The following is a 25,559-nucleotide window of genomic DNA, read 5'->3' as shown; positions in this document are numbered from 1 at the left end:
CTTTTTTCATTTTGCACAGTAATTAAATAAGCAAACAAACTGAATAAATCATACATATTCATTGGATTGAGTTGATTCTTGAATTTTGTGATGCACAAAAATGCCAGTTGTTATCTATAAAGTGATTGTAAACGACCACCTTGTCAAACAACCTATTCAGTTTAAAATAGAAATGAAAGGCAAAACATGCCATTGAGCTTTCTGTAAATGCTATTTTTATATATTAATAAAAGATATTGTTGGAAAAAAAATTGAGTAGGGAAGTTAGAGAGGGCCCCGCACTTTCCTTCCCCCCATCCCTTTTTTTTTTCTCTTCCTCACCCCCCACCCCTCCCTCCCTTCCCTGCCCCCTAGATTATATCTCCTCCCACCCCTCCCTATCCTCATCCCCTTTCGAGATACTTGGCCCAATTACCTACCTCCCATACATGCATGCCCATCCTGTTACACTCATTAACATCTACTACTTCAATTGAGCTTATACCGAGCACACAACAAACAACTTACATTTACCACTCCTCCTCTTCCCAGAGTGGTAGATTCCAGGTCTGAAAAGGGTTACCTAATAAACTCATCCTTTTCTTTACAACACAAATGGCTCCCGGTAACCCCTGTTCCACTGGTCAACGTCTTGTTAGGAATTAGGTACCTGAGACATGCAAGCACTAATTGAAGCACAAAATGGGTCCAGGAACTTCATACTTAGGAATTTCAACCGAATTGTCTAAGTATTTCAATTTACGGTATATTGATGCCACATGTATTCTCATTGTTTATCTGTCTATAGAGCTTTCTGTAAATGCTATTTTTGCATATAAATAAAAGATATTGTTGGGAAAAAAAAGAAAGGCAAAACATTTTTGTATAGATATAAAAAAAACATTATAAATACTTTGTTTCCCTTTTTTTTAAATGATCACATTCCCTCTGTTCTCAGTTGTATAAGAGCTGTATGGCAGAGAAGCAACAGCACACAGAGCTTCCCAGTGAATGGCTGTGCAGAGGGGGAATGTCAGGACAAGTCTGATCATTGGAGGAAAGCAGCAAGGCTAGAGAACTGACCATGGTGTGTTCTCCTGCTTAGTGTGGTCGGTTTTTATCAGGAAAGCAAGGGAACTAGCAGAAAAAACAGGGATTTCACATAAAGGAAGCAATACAAAGAGAACAGGACACTTTATCATAAAAGTACATGGTACAGCAGGCACATAGGAATGTGAAGTGTTGGGGTAACAAACGCTTCAACTATGCATAGACAAGAATAGGTATCAATATAACTAGAATATTGCACTGAAAAAAATAATATATATTGATTCAACTCATTAATACAAATATGATATACAAAATCTTATGCAACTGCAGACATATAGGGTATAGCGCACAATTTTTTTGTTTCAATTGTTTTTCTTGATAAACCTCAATAAAAACTAACAACAGACATTGACTGTCATACATTATGATATGTTGAAAAGGATCATCTAATGAATCCATATAACAGGGTAGAAAACTCAAGCAAAAATGAACAATATGCTACTAAGTTCCATTGATCAGTATGGCAATGGGTATTGTCCTCACCCCTGGACACCCCATTGAGAACTAACTGTGCCCGGGGGGGTGGAGACAACACTACTGTCTGTAGTTCTCCTTTAATCATTTTTTTTTTTATTCCAAAGAAATTTATGAAGAGTTTGCAAAGTACATGCATAAAGATGATACAGTCAAAGTAATACAGTCACATTTCTCATAAAAGAATATGAACACTAGTTAGGCTACAACACATAGGGTACAACAAATTTAACAGAGAATATTAGCTGGCTTGGTAGAGGCCGATAACGTTGTTTAAAAAGTAACTCAGAAGTGTCATGAGTTATATAACCTTGCCCGGTCCTTCTTGGGCAGAGACCAAGCCTAAACCTGGGGATTAAGGATGAGCCAGAAAAGAGGGGGGGCGAGAGAGCGCCCCCCTCCTGAACCGTACCAGGCCACATGCCCTCAACATGTGGAGGGTGCTATGGAGTAGCCCCCCAAAGCATCTTGTCCCCATGTTGATGGGGACAAGGGCCTCATCCCCACAACCCTTGCCCGGTGGTTTTGGGGGTCTGCGGGCGGGGGGCTTATCGGGGGCTTATCGGAATCTGGAAGCCCCCTTTAACGGTGACATAAACAGGTGACCCGCCCCCCTCTGATGCCACATGACATCAGAGGAAGGCGGGGGTCACCCATTTAAGTCACCGAGTGACCCTGCCCTCAGCTATATAATAGCTGTCATCGAGAAGAAGCGTCACTCGGTGGAGCCTCCCATGGAGGCAGAGCTTTTGCGGCTTTTTTTTCTTTTTTCGGCTCTTCGGGCGGTGTGAGAAGGATCTACATCGCGGGACATTTTCATTTTTTTATTTTTTAATAAAAGACTTGTCACAAAAAGTCTCCTGTCTTTTTTAATATTTTTGACACTTTTTTTGTGAAATGGTAGGAGTACAATGTACCCGTTACCAATTCACATAGAGGGGAGGCTGGGATCTGGGGGTCCCCTTGTTAAAGGGGGCTTCCAGATTCCGATAAGCCCCCCCGCCTGCAGACCCCCAACCATCAACATGGGGACAAGGTGCTTTGGGAGGCTACTCCAAAGCACCCTCCACATGTTGAGGCCATGTGGTCTGGTACGGTTCAGAAGGGGGGGCGCTATCTTGACCCCCCTCTTTTCCTATGGCCTGCCAAGTTGTGTGCTCGGATAAGGGTCTGGTATGGATTTTGGGGGGACCCCTGTGCCATTTTTTTTTATTTTGGCGCAGGATTCCCCTTAAAATCCATACCAGACGTGAAGGGTCTAGTATGGATTTCGGGGGGACCCCATGCCATTTTTATTTTTAAATTTGGTGCAGGGTTCCCCTTAATATCCATAAAGAGACCTGAAGGGCCTGGTATGGTTTTTGGGGGGGACCCCCATGCAATGTTTTTTTTAAACTTGGCGCAGGGTTTTCCTTAATATTCAGACCCAAAGGGCCTGGTAATGGACTGGGGGGAACCCATGCCATTTTTTTCGATGAGTTTTATCTATACTGTCGAGACCCGACATTCATTCATTACAGCCACGATCAGTTTTAAATTACTTTTTTTCCTTTACAAATGTCATTTTGCTGTGGTATTGTTCTAAACATGGTAAACTGCGCCATTTTACAGGCATACTATAGACACCCCCCAGACATGATATTTAAAGGAATATTTCATTTTTATTATTTCACTTTAAGCATTATGAAAATCACTGCTCCTGAAAAAACAGTCGTTTTTTAAAACTTCTTTTTTCATTGATACATGTCCCCTGGGGCAGGACCCAGATCCCCAAACACTTTTAATGACAATAACTTGCATATAAGCCTTTAAAATTAGCACTTTTGGTTTTTCATGTTAGTGTCCCATAGACTTTAATGGGGTTCTGCGGTTTTCGAATTTGCCGCAAACACTGCATAATGTTCGTTGTTCGCCAAACGTCCGAATAACAACCTACTGAGGAAACATCCTTGGGTCTGTCTAAGCACATGTAGATACCTCTACATTGGAGGGGAGGGGTGTAGGTGAAGGAAGGGAAGGGAGATGAGAAGGGAAAGGAAAAAAAAAAAGGGTGTGGTGTTGGACCGATGGTCAGTACTAGGTTCTCTTGTCTTTGGATACGTTTTAATAGAGGTTTTCTGTTGGTGCAACGTACAATGTTCGTCTGGTATGGTAAGTATATTCATAAGAGTCAGTGAGCATAGTCATAGGAGCCTAGGGATAAGGCCCATGTCTCAAGGTTCTTTCTTTCAGAGTGAGTCAAACATCCGACAGATATTAGGGATTTAAACTCTTAAAAGCTTTGTGTATTCTGCTGTTTCTGTAAAGTGTCCCCAACATGCCCATGTTTTGCTGAATTTGGTGGGGATTTCCTGGGCCTGATATATTAATTCCTCCATTTCCTCAGTTTTCTTAGCGCGTTGTAGCCATTCTGCTATTGTTGGGGGGTTTTGTCTTTCCAATGCATTGGAAATGCACAATTTGGTCACACTGATTAAGTGGAGGGTCAAGGACTTCCGGTTTCCCGGTTGGGAGATTGAAGTGTGGTGAAGAAGATATTGCGTGGCTGTGGAATCTAAGGAATAGGATGTGATATTTGTAGTGAGACGGTGTACTTCTCTCCAGAAGGGTTGAATGAGCGGGTAGTCCCATGTATTACATTTCCAGCAAAGTTCGGAAGTTGCAGGGAAAAAATATTTGTGGAGTTTGTTAGGGGTTCTATACATCTCAAATAGATTTGATAGCTATTTTCCTGCACCAAGACATTCATAGAACCCTTGTGGATGTGGGTAAAAACAGATTCCTACTCATCTGCTGAGAGGTCTAAAGTTGTGTCTGTTTCCCACTGTTGGCTAACTTTGTTACATTTAGGGTCACATTTGGCGAACATGAGCGAATAGAGGTCTGAAATTAGATGTCTCTGGGGTTCGGATTTGGTGCATAAAGTTTCAAAAGGGGGTAGGGTCTCTGTGCCATGATGTTAGAGATGTGATGCTATTCAGAAAGTGTCTGATTTGTAGATAGGAATAGAAAGGGAAGGGTCTGTCTGGGAAATGTGATAGTAAGGCATTGTAAGGCTGGAGTTTATGCTTATCAAAAAAGCTTCTAGTGTGGAGCGATACCTCAGGGTCTGGGTCACAAAAAGGGAGGCCTGTCAGGCAAGGTGGGAACTCAGGGTTGTGATTAATTGAGGTGAGAGGCCCTGGGGAGTAGGAAAGGTTCAGTTTTTTACACAATGTCCTGAAGTTCAGTAAAGTGGGGACTATTAGAGGGTGGTTGGAGCTCTGGTTTGGAGTCAGGTTCGGTTTAATCCAGGGTAAGTGACGTAATGGGATCTGGGTGAATAAGTCTTCTATTCGTACCCAGGCTTTGGTATGGGTGTGGACATAGCAGTCTATTACCCTAGTGAGTTGGCAAGCGCAGTAGTATTTGTGTAAGTCCGGAGGCCAATGCCTCCTTTCAGTTTGGGGGTTGTAAGTTTGTCACATCCCAGTCTTGGTTGTTTGGATTGCCAGATGAAGTTGGTGCATATTTGTTTGTAAGAGTCGAATAATGTTGCAGAAAGTTTGACTGGAAGGGTCTGCAATGCTGTAGGCAGAGAAGTATTGGAAGGATATTCATTTTGATTATTGCAGCCCTTCCAAACCATGAAAAAGGGCCTTGACTTCCATTTCTGTAAGTCTTGCTGGATAGTTTTGAGAAACAGGGGGGAGTTACTAGAGTACAGGTCGGTTAATTTGATCAATAACTGAACTCCCAAGTAAGTTATAGCATGTGGGTCCCATGTAAAGGGAAAATTGTTCTGGCATTGTGTTAGGATATTGTGCAGAAAGGATACATTCAGCGCTCGGGACTTAGAGAAGTTAATTTGCACGTTTGAGAGGGTTTTAAACAGGGAGAAGTCTTTTAAAAGATTAGGGATGGCTGTGATGGGATCAGTAAGGAACATTAAAACATGCCGCCAATTTTTGGGGATAACCTGCTAGTTCTTCTGCTTTAACATCGGGGTTGGCTCTCAGTCTACGAAGAAGGGACTCTAAAGTGATAACGAAAATGAGGGGGGATAAGGGGCAGCCCTGACGCGTGCCATTAGATATGGAGAAGGCGCCCGACAGGTGGTTGTTTACTCGGACTCTGGCTGTGGGTGACGAGTATTGTGCCAATATGTAATGTAGCATGTGGTTCTGGATGCCAAGGGCTTTAAGTGCTTCTATCATGAAGTCCCACGTCACTCTTTCGAACGCCTTCTCCATATCCAATGATAAGAAGAAGCCCGGCTTTCGTGATGAAGTCAGTGATGTATACTAATGGCATTTAGAGTATTATCCCTTGCCTTGCATCCTGGTATAGAGCCTATTTGGTCCAGGGATATTAATTTAGGAAGCAAGGGCAGCAACTGGTTGGCAAGAGCTTTCGCATAGATTTTTGAGAAGCACGATGGGTCGGTAGTTAGATACAAGTGGTGGGTCTTTACCCGATTTTGGAATTACTGTGATATGGGCTTCTAATAGATCATTGCTTGGGGGTGACGGTGAAGAAAGTGTATTGAATGCTTTTAGAAAACGCGGTAAAAGGGTGTCTATGAAATATTTATATAGTTACAGTATACAATTGTTATGCCCTGTACACACGATAGGATTTCCCGACAACAAAACCGTGGATTTTTTTCCGAAGGATGTTGGTTCAAACTTTTCTTGCATAGACACAGTCACACAAATGTTGTCGGAAATTCTGAATGTCAAGAACGCGGTGACGTACAACACATACGAAGCCGAGAAAAATAAAGTTCAATAGCCAGTGCGGCTCTTCTGCTTGATTCTGAGGATGTGTGGACTTTTGTGCGTCAGAATTGTGTACACATGCTCGGAATTTCCGACAACAAGTTTTGGTGTGGGAAAATTTGAGAACCTGCTCTCAAACATTTGTTGGCGAAAATTCCGACAACAAATATTCTATGGAGCATACACACGATTGGACTTTCCGACAACAAGCTCACATCCAACATTTGTTGTCGGAAAATCCTATCATGTGTACAGGCATTAGTCCTTCTGGGCCTTTGGCTTTTCCTGGGTTTTAGTTGTTTCAAAACTGTAGAAATTTCTTCAGGAGAAAATGAAGTCAGAGACCTCTGAAGGCAAAAGGGACTATACTGTTTTAGGAAGTTAGCGATCAGCTCAGTTCTGTCCCTTTTGTCTGTGTGCACATTTGGGGGTGTAAGATTGTAAAGTTTAGAGTAGTATTGAAATAATTTATATATTGCATCATTTAATGCAGTTTAGCATTCACTAAGAATAATTATGTCTAATGCAAGTACATGATTCTGCCTGATAACAGACAATTGTATTCCCCTGGACAGGAGAACCATGAGGAGGGGGTCAGTACTTTGAGTAGATAAGTATAACATGTTTGTTATTTAAAAAATATACTTTACTTACTATTTGCATTAGCAATAAAACCCCTAGCTATAGCAATATGCTCCCACTCTGATATTCATGGTATTAATTGTGGCCAACAAGAACACAAATGTGCACTGTTTGCCGATGATGTCCTCATGTATGTCACTAATCCCCAAGTAACGATACCCAATCTGCTATCCTTACTAGATCATTTCTCACAACTTTCTGGTCTACGTCTAAATTCCCAAAAAACGGTTGCATTTAATATTTCACTACCCCCGGCTGAAGTTCAGGCTCTTCAAAATACATTTAGCTTTCAATGGAATCCTCGTTCCCTTCCGTACCTAGGAATACACTTGACTTCATCCATAGACACCATTTATAGGGCAAATTATCCCCTATTATTTAAAAGACTCAAGGAAGATCTCCGTTGTTGGGCTGATTATTCTCTCTCATGGTTTGGCAGAGTCAATTCAATAAAAATGACACTTCTACCTAGGCTCCTTTACTACTTTAGAACTTTACCAGTGGCAGTCCCGAGGGGGGACATACAGCGTCTACAGGCTGAGATTTTGTGGTTCATATGGGGTAATATAAGATCTCGGATACAAAAACGAACACTTTATACACCGAAACCTATGGGGGGGTTAGGTCTCCCTAATTTACAGGCCTATTATCAGTCAGCACCAATAGCCCAATTAGTCTGTACCACGGCTAAAGGTTCAGTCCCTCTCTGGGTTCATATAGAGGCACTTGCCTGTCATCCATTGGCCATAGGATCACTAATGTGGCTTCCCAACCATCGACGCCCACCTATATTGTGCCCCACTCTATCACATTCCCTAACAATATGGGATAGGTCACGCAACCGCAGTCCCCCATACACCACTTGCTCCCATCTTCTGTAATCCGGAATTTCCACCTGGTTTGACCCCGCAGGTGTTTCAGTGGTGGCTCAATAAAGGGTTTCTGAGAATTGGAGACTTTCTGAATGGGAATCAATTGCACAAGATACAATACTTCAAAGATGAGTTTCAAATGCTTCCTAGTGAAATATTTTGATATAATCAAATTGCATCGTTTGCCAGATCTAAACTTCACCAAGTAGTGGGCCCCCTTACGCTTACAACATTTGAATTAACTTGTCAGGCTAGGGGCTTTCAGAGGGGTCGGATTTCTGCGATATATACTTCCCTCACTGAGCCAGATTCAAAATTGACTTATATGGTCCAATGGGAAAAAGATTTGAACATAACTTTTGACCTCTCAGAATGGCAAGATCTTGCTCATCAGTTATTCAAAATTTCCATTAATACTACCCTGATTGAGGCTAATTACAAAACGCTCCTACGTTGGTACTTGGTACCCACTAGAGTAGCTAAGATGCATCCTTTTACTTCTCCAAACTGTTTTCGACGTTGCGGTCAGTTGGGGACTATGCACCATATTTGGTGGCAATGCCCCCTCATAATCAGATTTTGGATTCGAATTTTCAATCTAATCAATTCAGTGATGGGGGTAAACATTCGTAGATCTCCTGAAGCCGCCCTCTTTCACAAATTGTAGAAAATAATAGAAACCTTCGCGCCAGTGGTGTCGATAGCAGATAATATATATGAATTACATAAACTGGTGGTACATCTAGTAAAAAAACATTCCCAACAATAAAAAAATTTGTGGAAATATAAACAATCAGTGTAAGCTGCTCCCCAATTTTTGAATAATCAAAAAAATAGATAATCAAAAAAAGGAATGTAAGAAAGATAGGGGGCGCTAGATTCCATATTATTCAAGTGCTCCAAATAAATATATCTCCTGCATTACCAAAAAAATGGAAATGTAAGAAAGCTAGGGGGCGCTAGATACCATACTATTCAAGTGCTCTAAATAAATATATCTCCTGCATTACCAAAAAAAATTAAAATCATAGTATTGACAAATAATAATTAGATTCCACATTGAAGTGCCCACAATAGTGAAAAAATATATATATAGTGATTGATTGTCCACATAAAAAAGTGATTGAAGTAGTTGAAGTGATATCTTTCAATATTATCCCAATCCTGTTGCTGTAAACACAAAGTTTTCCATCACCAAGCGAAAATTAAGAAAAGGAAAACACCTCGAAGTAGTAGATATCTGCTTACCAGATACCAATGACTCCTTTAGTTAAAAAAGAGAGTCACTAGCGCTTGTGCAGGGTTGTGCCTGCTCACATGGATGGCCGGACTGTGGTTGGTATTATAGGCATGGATCGTTCCCGTCAAGCTCATTCAAGATAGGATAAGGATACATAGGAAACAAAAACAGTCTCCATAGCGTAAAACCATTTATTACAAAAGTAAATAAATTAAAAAGCCAAATGGCCGCTTACATTGGTGGGTGCCTACCCGGCACTGGGGCTGCTTGCATGTCAGGGTGACTCCACAGTCAGAAAAAGCCTTTCATGTCTCCTCCACGCTGGCGTGCGTTCCAGCTTACACAGGGGGGCAGCCAAAGGATCCGGATGTTATTGGGTGATAGGACATGTGACCACGTACCGCTCCGACGTATGTTTTGTAGTGAACGTTGAATGAGCTTGACGGGAACGATCCATGCCTATAATACCAACCACAGTCCGGCCATCCATGTGAGCAGGCACAACCCTGCACAAGCGCTAGTGACTCTCTTTTTAACTAAAGGAGTCATTGGTATCTGGTAAGCAGATATCTACTACTTCGAGGTGTTTTCCTTTTCTTAATTTTCGCTTGGTGATGGAAAACTTTGTGTTTACAGCAACAGGATTGGGATAATATTGAAAGATATCACTTCAACTACTTCAATCACTTTTTTATGTGGACAATCAATCACTATATATATTTTTTTTCATTATTGTGGGCACTTCAATGTGGAATCTAATTATTATTTGTCAATACTATGATTTTCATTTTTTTGGTAATGCAGGAGATATATTTATTTAGAGCACTTGAATAGTATGGTATCTAGCGCCCCTTAGCTTTCTTACATTTCCATTTTTTTGGTAATGCAGGAGATATATTTATTTGGAGCACTTGAATAATATGGTATCTAGCGCCCCCTATCTTTGTTACACTCTTTCACAAATTACCTGATGAAATCCCCAAACAATCAGTAAAACGAATTAAATATATATTACTGGCGGCGAGAATTACAATTGCAAGACATTGGAAACAATCAATAATCCCTCTTGACCAGGTTAAGAATAAACTTCATTGGATTATGATCAATGATAAACTCAATCACATTCTCTGTAATAAAGTCAAGAAATTTAATAAGATATAGGACCCATGGATTGATTATATCTCAACTCCATAGTGTACTCCAGGACGACCCTTTTGTTTTTTGTTTGGATCTTTTCTTTTATTTCAGGAAAATTTTGCACAATACAGCTGATCTCGGATGAGATCACTTATGACCGTGAGGCTTGGGACTGTCCCAGGGACCTTATTTGGGACCTCCCAAGATTCTGTGTCTATACCGTTCCCTCGCATAAAGATTACCTGGCCCATGATTGAGGGGCTAGGATTGGATCCCACCGATTTTTGATGTTTGTCACACTTTTTGTGTCTTGTTACCGTAATGGGTGGAGAATGGATAATGGGAATTTTCTTCAACTACTGCTGTATTGGAGAATATTGCTTTGACAATTTGATATTAATCTGCTTATATGACTGACTTTTTTGTATTTTGTTATTTTGTTTTCCAATAAAAATATTGAAATATAAAAAATATACTTTAGCCTTTACAACTGCTTGAAGCTGTCTAGTTTAAGAGGTAAGATGCACTTGTGAAGGATATCATAAGCTTCTCTTACTGACCTCAAATGCAAGCTGAATACATCTGTATGCATGTTGCATTTTGCTCATCCATAAAAGGCCTTAAAGTTTTTTTTTTTTTATTCAAATAATAAACATGCTATACTTACCTGCTCTGTGTTAAGAAATAGCACAGAGCAGCCCCCTACCTACACTTCTTGTGTCCCCCACTGGCGGCTTCTCCTCTTCTGCATATTCCACCATAGCAAGCCCTTCCGAACCACGAAAAAGTGGAGGGCAGCGTGGCTCAGCTGCCCCCCACTACCTCCTTACAGGATTTGACTGACAGCAGCAAGAGCAGAGAGAGGGGAGAGTAGACCTGCAGCCGAGCACAGTGCTGGATTGATAAAGGAGTAAGGTAAGTGTAAAGCCAGCCATAGATGGTCTGATTTTCTTTCCTGCAACCACAGTCACTCGAACACTGACTGTGTTATTAGGGGAATCTCTCCCATGGAGCTATTGTGTTCTCCCGGTGGCGGAGCGCAGGGAGCTGTCTCTGCTGGGAGAACACAAAGTGATTAATGCTATCGGTTATAGCGGCTATACAGTTTAGAACCACTTTAAACAGGTGACACTGAGTTGATTTTCTAAAGAATTAGAGAATAATCACTTTGAAAAGTAAATATTCACTTAAGCAACTCCTTTAGTGAATCAATAACACAATCAATACCTGAAGCCATGATACCAGTCTTATCTATTCTATTTAACTTAAAGTCATGTTTTATGTTTTCACAAAGTGCCTAGCACAGGGTCAGGGGTGAAGTTTTGTATTTTCTTTCTCTATCACAGTTTTACTTTAAAGTTTAATTTCAGCCATTAGGCAAATTAGTTATTACTTCATTCAGCCTTTATACCATACATACACATTAATCTTGATTATAAATTTAAATTTTGGGTCATACTTTAGTTAATGCTGTATGCAGATTGGAAGGATAATCAATGCATACAACATGAATACAATCATGTATATTAAATAAATATTACGTCAATAAGATGTAGCAAGAAAGAAAGTTAGTGAACCATTTTAGAGCTACATTAATACTGCATGTTCTGTTTATGTATGCCCAAATTAAATTTGTGTAATTTTCCTCTATGTATAATTAATTGTATATGCAATTTCCCTCCTACAGACATTAAAGGGAAATAAATCAAATCCACAAGGGAGACATTCAGCTATAATCTCATGATGTTATGTTTGTTGTGAAATAACACTAAAGGAATCTACTTTGAACATGCAATTATGTAACATATTCATATTCCGCTATGGTAAGCAATATAACAAAAAAAGGAATATTCATGATAAGTCTGTTAAAGCATTTGCATCATATAAAAAGCAAATAATTATTTTAATGTATTTCTAAAATATGTGAAGAAGAAATGTTAAAATATCATCAGCCACAGACTAATACTCCCCCAATAGATAAATCAACACAAACCACAAAAGCAATAACCGCAGTCACACAGTGACCACAGAACAAATGACAAACAGTTACATGAACACAAGTCCATTCATTGTGCTTTTTAATCCTTGGTTTATTAAATATCAATACTTTAAAAGATCCATAATTAATACAACATGTACATGAAATGCATTGGGGTGAATGTATTGTATGTAAGCACACGTGAGTAGTAAACTTGTTATAGAACAGCATTCACAATATTGGGTCTGATGTATGTAAGCACCAGCAAGTAGTTATGGTAGCATAGGACATCACTCACAATACTGGGGCAGATGCCTATAGCACCTATTTCATTTCAGATGGGGAGTTCAGAAATGACAATTGAAAGATGATTTTTCTTATTTCAAACTTTTAATTCAGCCCCAAAGAGACATCTATGTGAAACATTTCCAACCAGTACCATTTAACTGTAAGTGGTATTAAACCCAAAAGCAAACATGTATTACTTTATACTGCAGCTTACCAATTCTTGTTTTAGGCTTTCTTTCTTCTATTTTCATCTGGTGACCCAGTCAGCAAATCAGTTGTTTTTCAAAAGCACAAGCTCTCCACCAAAATGTATCAGTTTACATGGATAAGACAAACCACTTAACAAGGCTAAATAAAGTGATCAGCTTATATTTATTCATGCAAACACTTTATCCCAAAAGGAAAAAGAAATTTGCTGTAACTGCTTATAAGGTGTGAGCTGGAATTTGGCTTCAATTAGTTTAGTGTATTTGAATCTGCTAATACATGCTGTGCCTCCTGTTCTCATTCATCTGGAGTTGTGTCTCACTAATACAGGGGGTGCGTTACTGGCCAGGTCACCAGGTGAAAAGAGCCAAAGAAAAGAAAACCGATGAGGCCACCACATCTAATGATTGGGTAAGTTGCAATATAATACATGTGGAAGTGATAGTGTGGCATTGCCCCAGTTGAAGACCTCCTAGTGTCGAAACGCGTTGGGATAGCGTTACCTGCACCCCACATTGCTTTTACCTTTTATTTTTGTGATCACTTTTAATGTACTGCTATTTGATATTATCAATAAACCATCCGGTTTGACCTGCACCAATTGGAGTCCTTCTTCCCTTTCCCCTCTTTCCATGTGTTGGTTCCTTGGAGCCCATGAAGAGTCGGACCTACAGACTATCACCTTGACTGCAGGATATCTTGGAGATCCACGAACCGAGAGTTGGTGACATTCCATCAGGACTGGCCTGATTTCTACATCTGGATCACACTCCATGAGACCTGTCTAGCCTGTACGACCCCTTTGTCATATGACACTTGGGGTCCATCATATCTGTTAAGAGTATTCACTCTATTTACCCATTGAGAAGTGACTACAGACAAGCACTTCGCCACTCACACATGATTGAAGATATCCTAACGGAGCAACCCTTGCTTCATAACACTGTGGACTCTGTACACTTCACTGGTTTCAATGTATATTCTCTAGCCCACTGTTCTTTCTAATTATGTTTTGGCTATGATACAATTGCATGTTGTTAGGCCAAGGTTATTCCTTGAGTGGAGTATACATTCATTTTTCCAGCTCCACACTATCACTTCCACATTTTCTTGAACCTTGTATGTTTGAGTGTTGGCTGCTTTTTATTTCATATAGTTTTATTTCATATCTAATTTTTTATTTGTACATCTATTGGTTTTAGGTTTATATCAGTGAGTCACAGAACAGCTATTATATCATCTCCATTGAAAAACGAGAAGCTGACTTTTCTGGTTTCAATGCCGCATGTAGGAGCAACAGGAAAAGAGAACATATGAACACTTTCTTCTTGTGGCCCCTCTACAGAGATAAGCACAATCTTTGACTATTTCCTATTTCTACACCTTTACAGTTTAGTATTTGAATTTCATATTATGAAATCATTCTAATCTCTGTAAGCTGTTTACGGGGTCCCTCAATGCTTGCTCACACGCTGCTTTATGCAGCATTGGGTTTCCCCAACCATTCATACCTCCCCATACATGACACTGAGACCTCCCCTGATTTTAAGGCTAGTTCACTTATTTTTCATAGTGCAGCTTTCCTATCTATCAGTATAGCAACAATGTACCTGTGCTGCAGAAACAGAAAAGCTGTCACTATGTTCTGGACTAAGCCTCACCACAACCTCCAGTTAACTTCTACAAAAAACTTCTCCATGTCTTCTAGGCATCAGCCCTGAACAAACTGCAGAACGCCACAGCCATTGCCAGAGTGTAAAAGTTCTCTATGTCCTCTGTGCCTGAAGTAATTCGGAAACCCTCCTCTTTCCAGTCCAGGACATTGCCCCTGCCCACCTCTCTAGGACATTGCTCTTGCCCATCTCTCTAAGACAGTGCTCCCGCCCACCTCTTTAATACATTGCACCCCCCTTTTGTCATTCAGATACCCACTTCTGCCCACCACACTTGTCTTCAGCTAGGCTGACCCTGGGTATATAAGGAGGCCTGCTTCTGCAAATCCAAGTTTGGGATTGGTCAGCACTCCTCAGAAAACCCAGACAGCTCCCCCCTTCCTCTCCTCCTTCCTTTCCAGAAGATACTAGACAATTCTGGAAAGAGGTGGGATCTCTTGGTGATGCTGTCTATGAGTCACCAGCTCTGCTCTGAGTTATTCCCAGCCCAGATCAAAACACAACCAGGCATGGCTGCCAGCCAAGCCTGGAAAATGACCTACTCTACCAAAAAACAACACTATCACTTCTAGCACACTAGTGAGGGTCCTACACATACCTGCTACACTATTGGAACATTTCTTATGTCTTACTAAGCTAAATGGATTACAACAAAAGTGAAAGCAATGTGTTTCCCCCCTTATCCTCCCTCTCATGGAGTTGGCTGGATTACAAGAACAATGACAACACTACCTACCATGTGCTCATATAAAAGAGGAAGGAGGAAGTAGAAAAGTGGGTGAAAATAAAAAAAAGTGGTGGAACAGTAATGAGGGACGTGTGGTCCAGAAAGGCAAAACACGATCTACTCTGTGCTACAGTAAGGCATTACATCATGAGATATGCAGTTCCTCTGCAGGCTTTGTTATTTCCTTGGATTGACTCACAATGCTACAGAAGCCAGGGACTTAGGATGCATTCTATTGACATTTTGAAAACAGAGGATACAAATTCAAGGCAGTCAATGACTAGGTAGGTGAGAGATAAGTACATTTAGGGTGAGTTGGGCAGAAAGGACATTAGGAAAGTCATCTATTAATTATGAAAAGTAAAATTGTGCTATCTATTGAGGAAAAAAAGCAAAGTTCCTAAATGCTATTTTAAAGCTTTACTGTTGTGTTTTTTTTGTTTTTTTTTAATACAGTTATTATTATTTTGACTTGTTTAACTGTTTGCTGTCCATCTCAGAAAACCAAATTTTCTATGTGTTCACCTGTTTATCATTGCATATTCCTACACCCTTTAATTACAGCGGTAGAATATCACACACTAGAAATGGGCCCCCCACCTCTAGCCCCTCAAAATTAATAAAGTATATGCTCACCTTTACAGAAAATCTGTAAGGTGACCTTACACTGGACCCCCTCCCCATCCACCCCGGTCCCGCTGTACTGCAGTCTCGCAATCATGCTATGTAAGGCACAAGAATGGCGCTTCACCAGTCTGGGTATTGTGAAGCCTCCGCAGCTTAATCTCCTTTCTGTACCTCTCAATGTGTACAAACTAGAGGCATTCTTATTGGTCAGCACCATCACATGGATGGCACTGACCAATCAGAATCCATCTAACCCATTCTGTCAGTGCTGCGAGGAGAGGAGAGAAAGCCAGGAGGATTTCAAATCCCTAGACCGGTGAAGCTATGTTCCGGTGCCTGACAGTGCAGGATCGCAGGACTACAGTACGGCGGGATTGGGCAGGGATGGGGAGGGGGTCCAGTGTAAGGTCACCTTACAGATTTTCCACGAAGGTGAAATTACACTTTATGTTATATCTAACCTGTAGGCACATAAATTACCCTACCTCTGCATCTTCAAAAACTATTCCTTTGTCTCTCTGTATACTACCCTATGCATATCGTTCTTTGAAGAGTTAAGGGGTTTAGATTCACAAAAAAAGAATGGAAATTCTTAGACAACAAACACGTTTAAAAGCTGAAGACTTTCATCACACGTGAAAACTATGGGTAGGGGAAGTATCGGGCTCCCACTCTGATAGTAGACATGCTAGGATGATCATTCTCTTCAATAAAAATGTCTGAGCATGATCAGTAAGGTCGCAAACTCACTAATTGTACTGAACTTTTTAAATGAGGCGTTAACAATCACCAACACCTATGTCCCAGTCTCCCCCAACTCTGATTTCTTCAGAACCACAACCGACTGGGTTATGCTAAACTCCTCAACTGGGTGACTTGAATGCTACTATGCAGGAACAGGAAGACCAACACTCCCATTAATCACCAACAAGATGAGATCAAATGGGACAGCCGATATCCAGCGCTTTTATCAGCTAAAATGGTGACTGCTCTTAACTTACATGATACATGGAGAGTATTGCATCCTCTAGACAAAGACTACACTCATTTCTCATAAGTACATAACTCTTTAGCCAATGCACCCAAAGAACCCCAACAGGGATTTCTGCAATTAGCTGTGGGAGGCAACCCCTTTAAAAGTAATAGGATGTTGCCAGCTCCCACAGCTAATCATGGACGCTTACATGCAAGCTCTGATGCAGTGATCACATGCGAGTGATCAACCCTGGATGCAGACAATAAGCATGTATATGCAAGTTGGCTGTGATTAGCTGTGGGAGCTGGCAGCCTACCATTGCTTTCAATGTGGTTGCCTCCAGCAGTTAACCACACTAATAATGCTAATCACGGGACCCCTGCTGGGGTTCTTGTATCTAACTGGAGTGCAAGTGCATTCATAGGTGTTAATGCACCCTTAGGTGACAACAACTTTATGTCTAAACTACAACATACAAATCCCTCAAGAAACTTCAGAACAACTGGACAGACTCCATGTTGCTATAACCCCCTACAAGATGTAATGGGGTTTATTTACTAAAGGCAAAGACTGTGCACTTTGCAAAGTGCAGCTGCACTCTGCAAGAGCAGTTGCACCAGAACTTAGTAAATGAGCAGAAGCTCAGCTGACTTCTATCATCCAATCATGTGCAAGTAAAAATGCAGTTTTTTTATTTTTTTAAGAACGTGATTGGGTACTCTTTGCAAAATAAAGCTTAACCTCATTTACTAAGCTCTGGAGCAACTGCATTTCCAGAGTGCAATTGCACTTGGTAAAGTGCACCGTCTATTGCCTTTAGTAAATCAACCCCGATGACCACTATTATCAGGTTAACTAATTCTAAAGCACCAGGTTCTGATTTAAATTTAAAAGCAGATGTTGTAAATACCCTGAACTTACTGTACAATAATATCTGGAATGGAGGACAATAGCCACAAAAGGGAAATAGGCTTATAATAAATTAGTAGCCAAAAAAGTAGAGATTGTACAATCCCTGTATCCTACAAACTGAAATATTTAATAGATATTGACGTCAAGAGTGTGTCCAAAAAAACAGCCAATAGATTAGTATTTATACTCCCAGACCTTATTCATCCCTGTCAGGGAAGGTTTGCCCGTACACAAGACGGTGCTTCGGCGTGCATATGTGTGTGACGATAAATGGCTGTGCATGTGTGTGTAGGATTGTGCAGGCATCCACGCCTGTTACTAATACTGGTGCCAAACAGACAATTTAACCGTCTCACGCTCGCTGGCCGTCAAATGATGGCTAGACAGCGCGGCTCTCGTTCTGGGAGGCCTTCATACGATGTCCAGTCAGAGCGACCGCTCTCGTGCCCTCATGGGGGAGTGCATCGCGGCGATCGGTGATGGGGTGTGTCAGTCTGACACACCGCTACACCGATCTCAGTAAAGAGCCTCTGACAGTGTCTCTTTACCACGGGATCAGCCGTGTCCAATCAAGGCTGATCATGAAGTAAACAGGAAGAGCCGTTGATCGGCCTTTCCTCACTCGCGTCTGACAGACGCGAGTAGAGGAGAGCTGATCGGCTGTTCTCCTGACAGGGGGGTCTGTGCTGATTGTTTATCAGCGCAGCCTCCCCCTCAGATGCCCACCCAGGACCACCAGGATGCCGCCAGGACCACCAGGGATTGGCACCACCCTAGACCACCAGGTATGCCACCCTAGACCATCAGGGAAATGCCAATCAGTGCCCAGGCAGCTGCCAATCAGTGCCCATCCCCATTGCATGCCAGTGTCATCAGTGATGCCTATCAATGCCATCTATCAGTGCCACATATCAATGCCCATCAGTGTCTCGTATCAGTGCCCAGAAGTACTGCCTATCAGTGCCACCCATAAGTACCCATCAGTGCAGTCTTTCATTGCCCATCAGTGTCCGCCAGTGCCACCCATAAGTGCCCATCAGTGCCGCCTATCAATGCCCATCAGTGCTGCATATCAGTGCCACCCATCAGTGCCGCCTACCAGTGCCCATCAGTGCCACCTATCAGTGCCCGTCACTGCCACCTGATTGGTGCCACCTCATCGGTGCTGCCTTATCAGTGCCTGTCAGTGGCGCCTTATCAGCGCCCATCAGTGAAAGAGAAAACTTACTTATTTACAAAATTTTATAACAGAAACAAAAGAAAAACTTTTTTTTCAAAATTTTAGGTCTTTTTTTATTTGTTTAGCAAAAAATAAAAAACACAGAGACTATCAAATACCACCAAAAGAAAGCTCTATTTGTGGGAACAAAATGATAAAAATTCTGTTTGGGTACAGTGTAGCATGACCGCGCAATTGTCATTTAAACAGCGACAGCGCTGAAAGCTGAAAATTGGCTTGGGCAAGAACGGGGTGTAAGTGCCTGGTATTGAGGTGGTTAAACAGATCTGCTGCACTGGTTCTTTGCTGTCTGGTCTACAGCACATCTGTTACTTACCTGGACTACCTCTGACTACTGATGTACTCCACATGCACCGATCCTGGCTTGCCCCAGGAATCCATCCCAGCCTTTCACTTGTTCCTGATTTATCTTATCTTTGATGACACTGGCCTGAACTCTGACTATGCTTCTGTCTCCTGCCTTTACCTGAACTGACCGTCAGTTACCAACCCAGCTAGCCTGACCCTGCTAACCTGCTACCACCTGGCACCGAGGTGCCTACTGTACAGGTACCCATCAGCCTATTGCCCATCTGCTAGCCAAGTACCTGCTGATCAACCATCCACCAGTCAAGTGCCAGCTGATCATTCATATGTCAGCTGTAATCACTACTGTTGTTCATCTGCTTCCAGCCAGTTACTACTTATCTCCTGTCAGCCGCCTAGCCAGTCCCATCAAGTATCAGCTGCTATCTTTTGTTCCTGCCATCCAGCTTGACTCTGTGGACATACCAACTACCTACATGTACCAACTGCTGGAGGAATTAACAGGCACTCATGGCACTCCATGCCTTTACATCTCCTGTTACCCTCCCAGTAGACCTCGAGCAGGAGGTGTAAGAGGAGCCTTCCTCATCAAGTTAGGCTCCACCTCGAAGTATGTGACAATTCCACAGAGGCAGGATTTGAAAAAATGTTGGGGGCAATACATTTTCAGAAAGGCTTAACAATACTGGAATATTCTAAAGAACATCCATGACATCATTCAGCCTCAAAGGAGAAGTTTTAACATTCCTTCAATCTATGCATTCTTCCTTTTCAACCACAATCCCCCAGGCCATCCATTGAACCCCCTTTAAACTGAAAAAGGGCACCAAGCAGGGATGTCGCTTACAGTATCCTCTCTTTTAATTAACTAGAGCTGTACACCACTGTACACAATTTTCACATAATAATTGCTACTTTATTAAAGGGAAAGGATGCTGTAAATTGAATAGACTTTACATCTTACCTGTTTTTCATGTTTTATTATTATTTATTATTATACAGGATTTATATCCAATAAAAGCGCCAACAGTTTACGCAGCGCTTTACAATATATTCAATAAATGTTCTGGAAGCAGTCTTCCTCCACATCTCACAGCCATTATATTAGTATAAAACAGAATGAATATATCATACTGTGTTCAGAAGTGAGATGGAATACAATTCACTACAATCAACCTTTTTAGCTTTGGTTTAATTCCAATTGCCCACATAATCCCCAAACAAGGTTTCTCTAGAGGATGGCAGGGGTTCCTCGAGGAATGGCAGATTGACCTGCAAAGTTCCCAAGCTATTGTAAGTGTCCAGAGCCTGTGGCTTGACACCAATGTTCTTTTAAAGTGAAACTAAAGTCTTCAAACCTTATCTCTACTTCGACAGTCTAACACCTGCGGGGTCCCACGTGCAATCTTCTCTCCGACTTCTTCCATTGCATGCCTTTTCTGTAATAAAGAGCCTACCTGAAAAGTGCTGATAAATGCAAGAAGCACACCAATGTCAGCTCTTTTGAATACTTTTATTAGACCACAAGCAGCGTGACAACATGATGTCCCCACCCAGGGACCCCTCCCCACCTAATGCATTTTACCACAATAGGCTGCCTGATCGCAGTTTTTTTCATTTTAAACTTTGGTTCCGTTTTAAGCTGTTTGCAGTAATGGTATTATTTCCACTGATCACCAATGTAATGGCCAGTTTTCTTCTCACTGGACATAGATATAAGGGGAAACCTCCATCAGTGACCATAATACGAGGGTGGCTTTCACCCACTGACCACAAATGTAAGGGGACACTTCTCCCACTAACCACCAACGTACAAGCACCCTTCACTGAACACCAATGCAAGAATGCATTTCTCTACTGCCCATGTAAAGGAGGCTGTCTTTCTTTTAGACAAAATTATTATTTTTCATTTTAATTTTGCGATATCACTGTATATTATCTTATTATATAGAGCAGAGGGTGGTAAAAAGAATGCACCTTGGGGGTCATATATTCTAGGTAAGCTACATTCTTTATTTTGTATTTATTATTAAATTATTATTACTGCTAAATTTACTGATCTTGCTAATGTACAGTGAGTTGCAGGATAACATTTTAGCAGGGGTCCCCTCAGACCTAAACATGGGGTAGAAAGGTTGAAAAAAGGCTGGACTTCATGGTCAATCATGTAGTATGTAAAATCAGGAGTAAATAGATAGAAAACACAACCGAATAAACATCCAGAGCACTTAGTGCACTGTATAAACTTTTTGTATTTTTAGATAGAAGGGCCACAATATGTACATTTTATATCCCTGCAGTAAGGCATCTGCACTAAGTGTATAAATGTTTATCCCGCTGTTTTCTTTCAATATGTTTTGTGCTTGGCAGTAATATTAGGTCTCTTTAATAAAAAAAAAATATTTGCTACAGGGCTCACATTGCTGATTAAGATGCATTAACATAAAAGTTGCTATTACATGAGAGCATTTATGCCAGGAACTATACTCTCAATGAAGTATTGCTTGCAATTGCTAAAGTTTTCAGAGGTAATAAAAACTGAAAGTATTGTTTTAATGTATTTGGAATCAGTGAAGTGGGAAAACCTAACAAGCTAGACAACAATAGTGTTAACCAGTGAAGTTATCCATTTATATGGATTCCAATTTTCTAATACCTACCATAGCAAATAAGCACTGATGCAACAAATAAAAATGTCAGTGCAGATCTTAGTAATGGTAATGTGGGCTAAAGCACGTGGACATGTGTAGGATTTACTACACACAATAACTGTACTGCAGCATTCAGCAGCAAGCACTGTAAATTTTCCTATCCTCACTATAGATTACCATAATTTATTTATTTCAGATACTTATATAGCGCCGTCAATTTTACTCTTTACATATTGCCCAACTTCAGCCAACACTTTTTATTGTGTTTGCAAAGAGCAGGATAAGGGGATAGTACCTCTGTCAAGTTTTTATAGCTGTCTGTGCTACTATTTGGGAACTCTACTTCACTTTTTGTTGGGATAGGAAGTGATGGAAAATCTTTCCAATGGGGACACAGGGCAAAAACATATTTTTAGCAGAATGAGAACTTCTGATAATGTTTTTATTGCCTTTCCCTTGACAGCCTGGTGAACTGCAAACCATATTTCTTAACCTGTCAGGGCCTTGATATGAATTTGCAACCTCTGCTGTGTTAGACAATGTCTCTTCTTGCTGAGCTACCTGGAATACTGGACAGTTCCTGGGGAAATTCCTTGAATGATCCTGTCTTGAACCCTGCACTTTTTGTTCCTCCAATGAACTCTCTGATTTAAGCCATGTCTCTGCACTTCCTGTTTGCCAGATTGTGCTCTCTCCAGCCAGTATGTTACTCCTGTCTTCCCTGCTGCCTTCCATATTTGGCTACCACTCGTTATTGACCCTTGGCTTGTTCCTTGACTCCACTTCTGCCTGATCCCAACCTGCAACTGCACGTTACTGACTTTTTGGGTGGTTTACTGACTACACTTCTGACTACACCTATTTTTCTGCTACTGGACCCCAGCTTGCTCACCTCCTGATGGGGCAATCGTGAGGACCGCAACATGATACAAACACGCACCTCAGGTGAGCCTGAGTCATACACTAGGGTGACTGCCTGTGTACCTATCCTGCTATTTGGTGGTAGTTCTGCGACTGCTATAGCAACTGGTCTTTGAGCCTGACCCCTGATCGTGACATAACCTGTTGTTAAAGGGATAGAAAGAAAAGGAAAACCTTCCCAAAGGGGTCACAGATATAAGGATACACCTATTAGAAATTGCTACTCCTACCCACTCTATCCAAACCTGAAAAAATGGATTGATTTAAACCTCCCTTTCAAGAAACCCACATGTTCCACTGCCAATCTTAGCTCAGCAATGCTTCATCTTTTCGGGATGTATTAGATGCCTGGTACCCCACCGTCTACTGTGTTTTGCAGTTAGGTAGTGGTCATTGGGTAAAACCCCAGATTGCAAAATGCAGAGGGGAACCACACATCTGATACTCCCAGAAAGAGTTGGATGCTAAAGATTCTTTAGCAAGCTTTACTCTTTAACAGCAATGAACGATGGTGCGGGCAGTGTGACATGAAAATATTAGGTATTATTTCTCTACATCTAGTTTTGCTTCAATAGCAACAAAATAGGTTTAAGCTTTAACAAGTGTTTTTTTTTTTAATTAAATATATGTTCATTTAAGATGTGGCACAAAAAATGTATACAAACAATAAATTATCTAGCAGTCAATAAATGTAGCAAATCCAAACTGATAAGATGACTGTAAAGTATCAATAAGTATTATCGACTATCAATTTGTCAAAGTTCTGTTACAAGTTATGTCAGTTATAACAATTATAAAAGGAAAATAAAAGTGAAAGGGACTATTAGGTGAGTGATGATAGATGAAAATGTTATTAGGTTTTGATCTTTGCTTTCTGGAGCAAGATGGAGCATCATGAAGTATGGATATAAACCCAGATTTACATATCAAGTATTTTTTTTTGTTTTACTGTGACCTTTCCATTTCAGTTTTCTGGTCGATACATGGTCTAATGTCATAGCATTACTAGTAATTTTGGGCAGAAAATAGCATATTCTTGAAGTGTTACCTTTTCTCATTTATTGCATGCATGACCATTTCTAAAGTCAGATTACATTTCTCCAGAAGAAATGTAGAGTTGTCAGCAATCAGTAACAGTTCTTCAGAAGAAACTGAAGAGGTGAGAGAGCTGTTATTACAGACAGTGCTCAATAAACGCTGAAGGTAATCCAATCTTTCAAACATAGGGTTATATTAAGGGCTTCTCCTGTACAGAGGAGACTAAAGTATGTCAGCAAGCAGTGAAAGTATAGAAGTAACTTCACAGTAGAATGTATGGTTGAGAGTACAGTGCTTCTTCAATTACAAAAATATCCATGTAACCCTACCTACTTCAATTATAGTTATATCTAATTCTTCTTGTTCGGCAGTGGACTGCCCCACTAGTTAGATCCCTAGAGTTTCTTATATTTTGATCTAAATAGCTGTGAATCTGACCATGTAAAAATCAAAAACAGTATTTTAAAGCCAAATTCTAACCAGATATAAAAGACACAAATAAACATGCAGCTTTGTAACCATTAATACATCCTTTAGGCTGGGTTAACACTAGTCCTAATTGGATGCAGGTTTCTCCACATCCAATTCACACGACAGGAGAGTGTGGAGCCGTTGGAGCCCTTCACACATCTCCGTGGCGGCAGCGAGGCGAATTGCACAGGAGTCTTGTGCGTCTTTGGCTCCATTTCAGTCAGAATTCAGGCAAAACTTCAGACCTGGTTAGTCCCTGAAACGGAAAACAGGGACACACTGGAACCCTGCTGTCAGCCGCATTTGTCTGCAGTGTGAACCCAGCCTGAATGTTTTTTTTTCTTAAATGCAAGCATTGTTAGTATCTGAATTTTAACTGATATAACCCTCTTACAGTCCCCATATGGCAGAGCTTAAATAGGAGGATGGGGAAGCAACAGCAAAAGTCAGTTACATTTCCATAACAGAGACACAGACATGCATTGTTTAACCTGTGTATCAGAAATTGTGTTCTGATGCTATGGGCCAAACAGCAAATAGGTAGACAATATCCCTACTTAGGGTATTTGATACTCAGGATACCAGGGGAGGATGGTACATTGGTGGAAAGAATAAAGAGGGAGAAAAAAAAATGCCATTGTGACACTCTGTAATGTCAATATCAGAATAAGGCAGTAAAGGTTTGGGGAAAGAATCATTATGTGTGAGTGTAGAAATACTATTTTGCATAATAAATGGGTTTCTATAGCAAGAAAGCAAGATGTAAATTGTAATGATATATGCATAAGAGGGTAGGCAAATTTACTTATTACATACCGTACGTAATGTTACACAACGGGTCCACTGAAACAAAAGAACACAACTCCCTACTTAGGGCCACTGATATGGATAGCAATGTCCAGGCTGGTTGTTTGGTCTTTCCTGGCTGCTAGGGGAAATACATACAATAAGAATCCCAGGTTCCTTAGCTTTATTGATGTGTAACATGATCCATTTCACGGAAATGTCTTTGGTTGCATTTAAAGCGTGACTCCACTTTTGTTGAGAGAAAAAAAAAAACCTTCTTGGTGATCTATGTACCTTGCAAGGATTTTAACAAACCTTGTTGCAGATTCCTACCTTTTGTTTTTTCTGAAGAAATATCTGTGTGTTTGTCTGTGTCCATGTGGTAAGTAAAGCTAATGGGAGTGATTTCATAATTATCAACCAGCTGCTGCACCTGTAGGGCTCTAATGAGTCAAACTGCAGTGTCTGCATCCCTTTAGATGTAATTTCCTATTGGGAGTATCTCACCAGTTTAATTTTTGTTACAGGGGATGCCTGAAATCTG

At 40.9% G+C, this 25,559-nt stretch overlaps 1 protein-coding gene across 2 annotated transcripts in view; it reads right to left on the bottom strand.

Annotated features, from left to right (window-relative positions):
- The window catches only part of CCSER1 (coiled-coil serine rich protein 1), a 1,308,521-nt gene that overhangs the window by 805,717 nt on the left and 477,245 nt on the right, over nt 1–25,559 (bottom strand). The window lies entirely within an intron of this gene.

This window comes from Aquarana catesbeiana, linkage group LG01, assembly GCF_042186555.1.
Source record: "Aquarana catesbeiana isolate 2022-GZ linkage group LG01, ASM4218655v1, whole genome shotgun sequence".
Taxonomy (NCBI): domain Eukaryota; kingdom Metazoa; phylum Chordata; class Amphibia; order Anura; family Ranidae; genus Aquarana; species Aquarana catesbeiana.
Note: the sequence above shows the minus strand (reverse complement) of the source record. Positions and strands in the feature narration are given on the sequence as shown.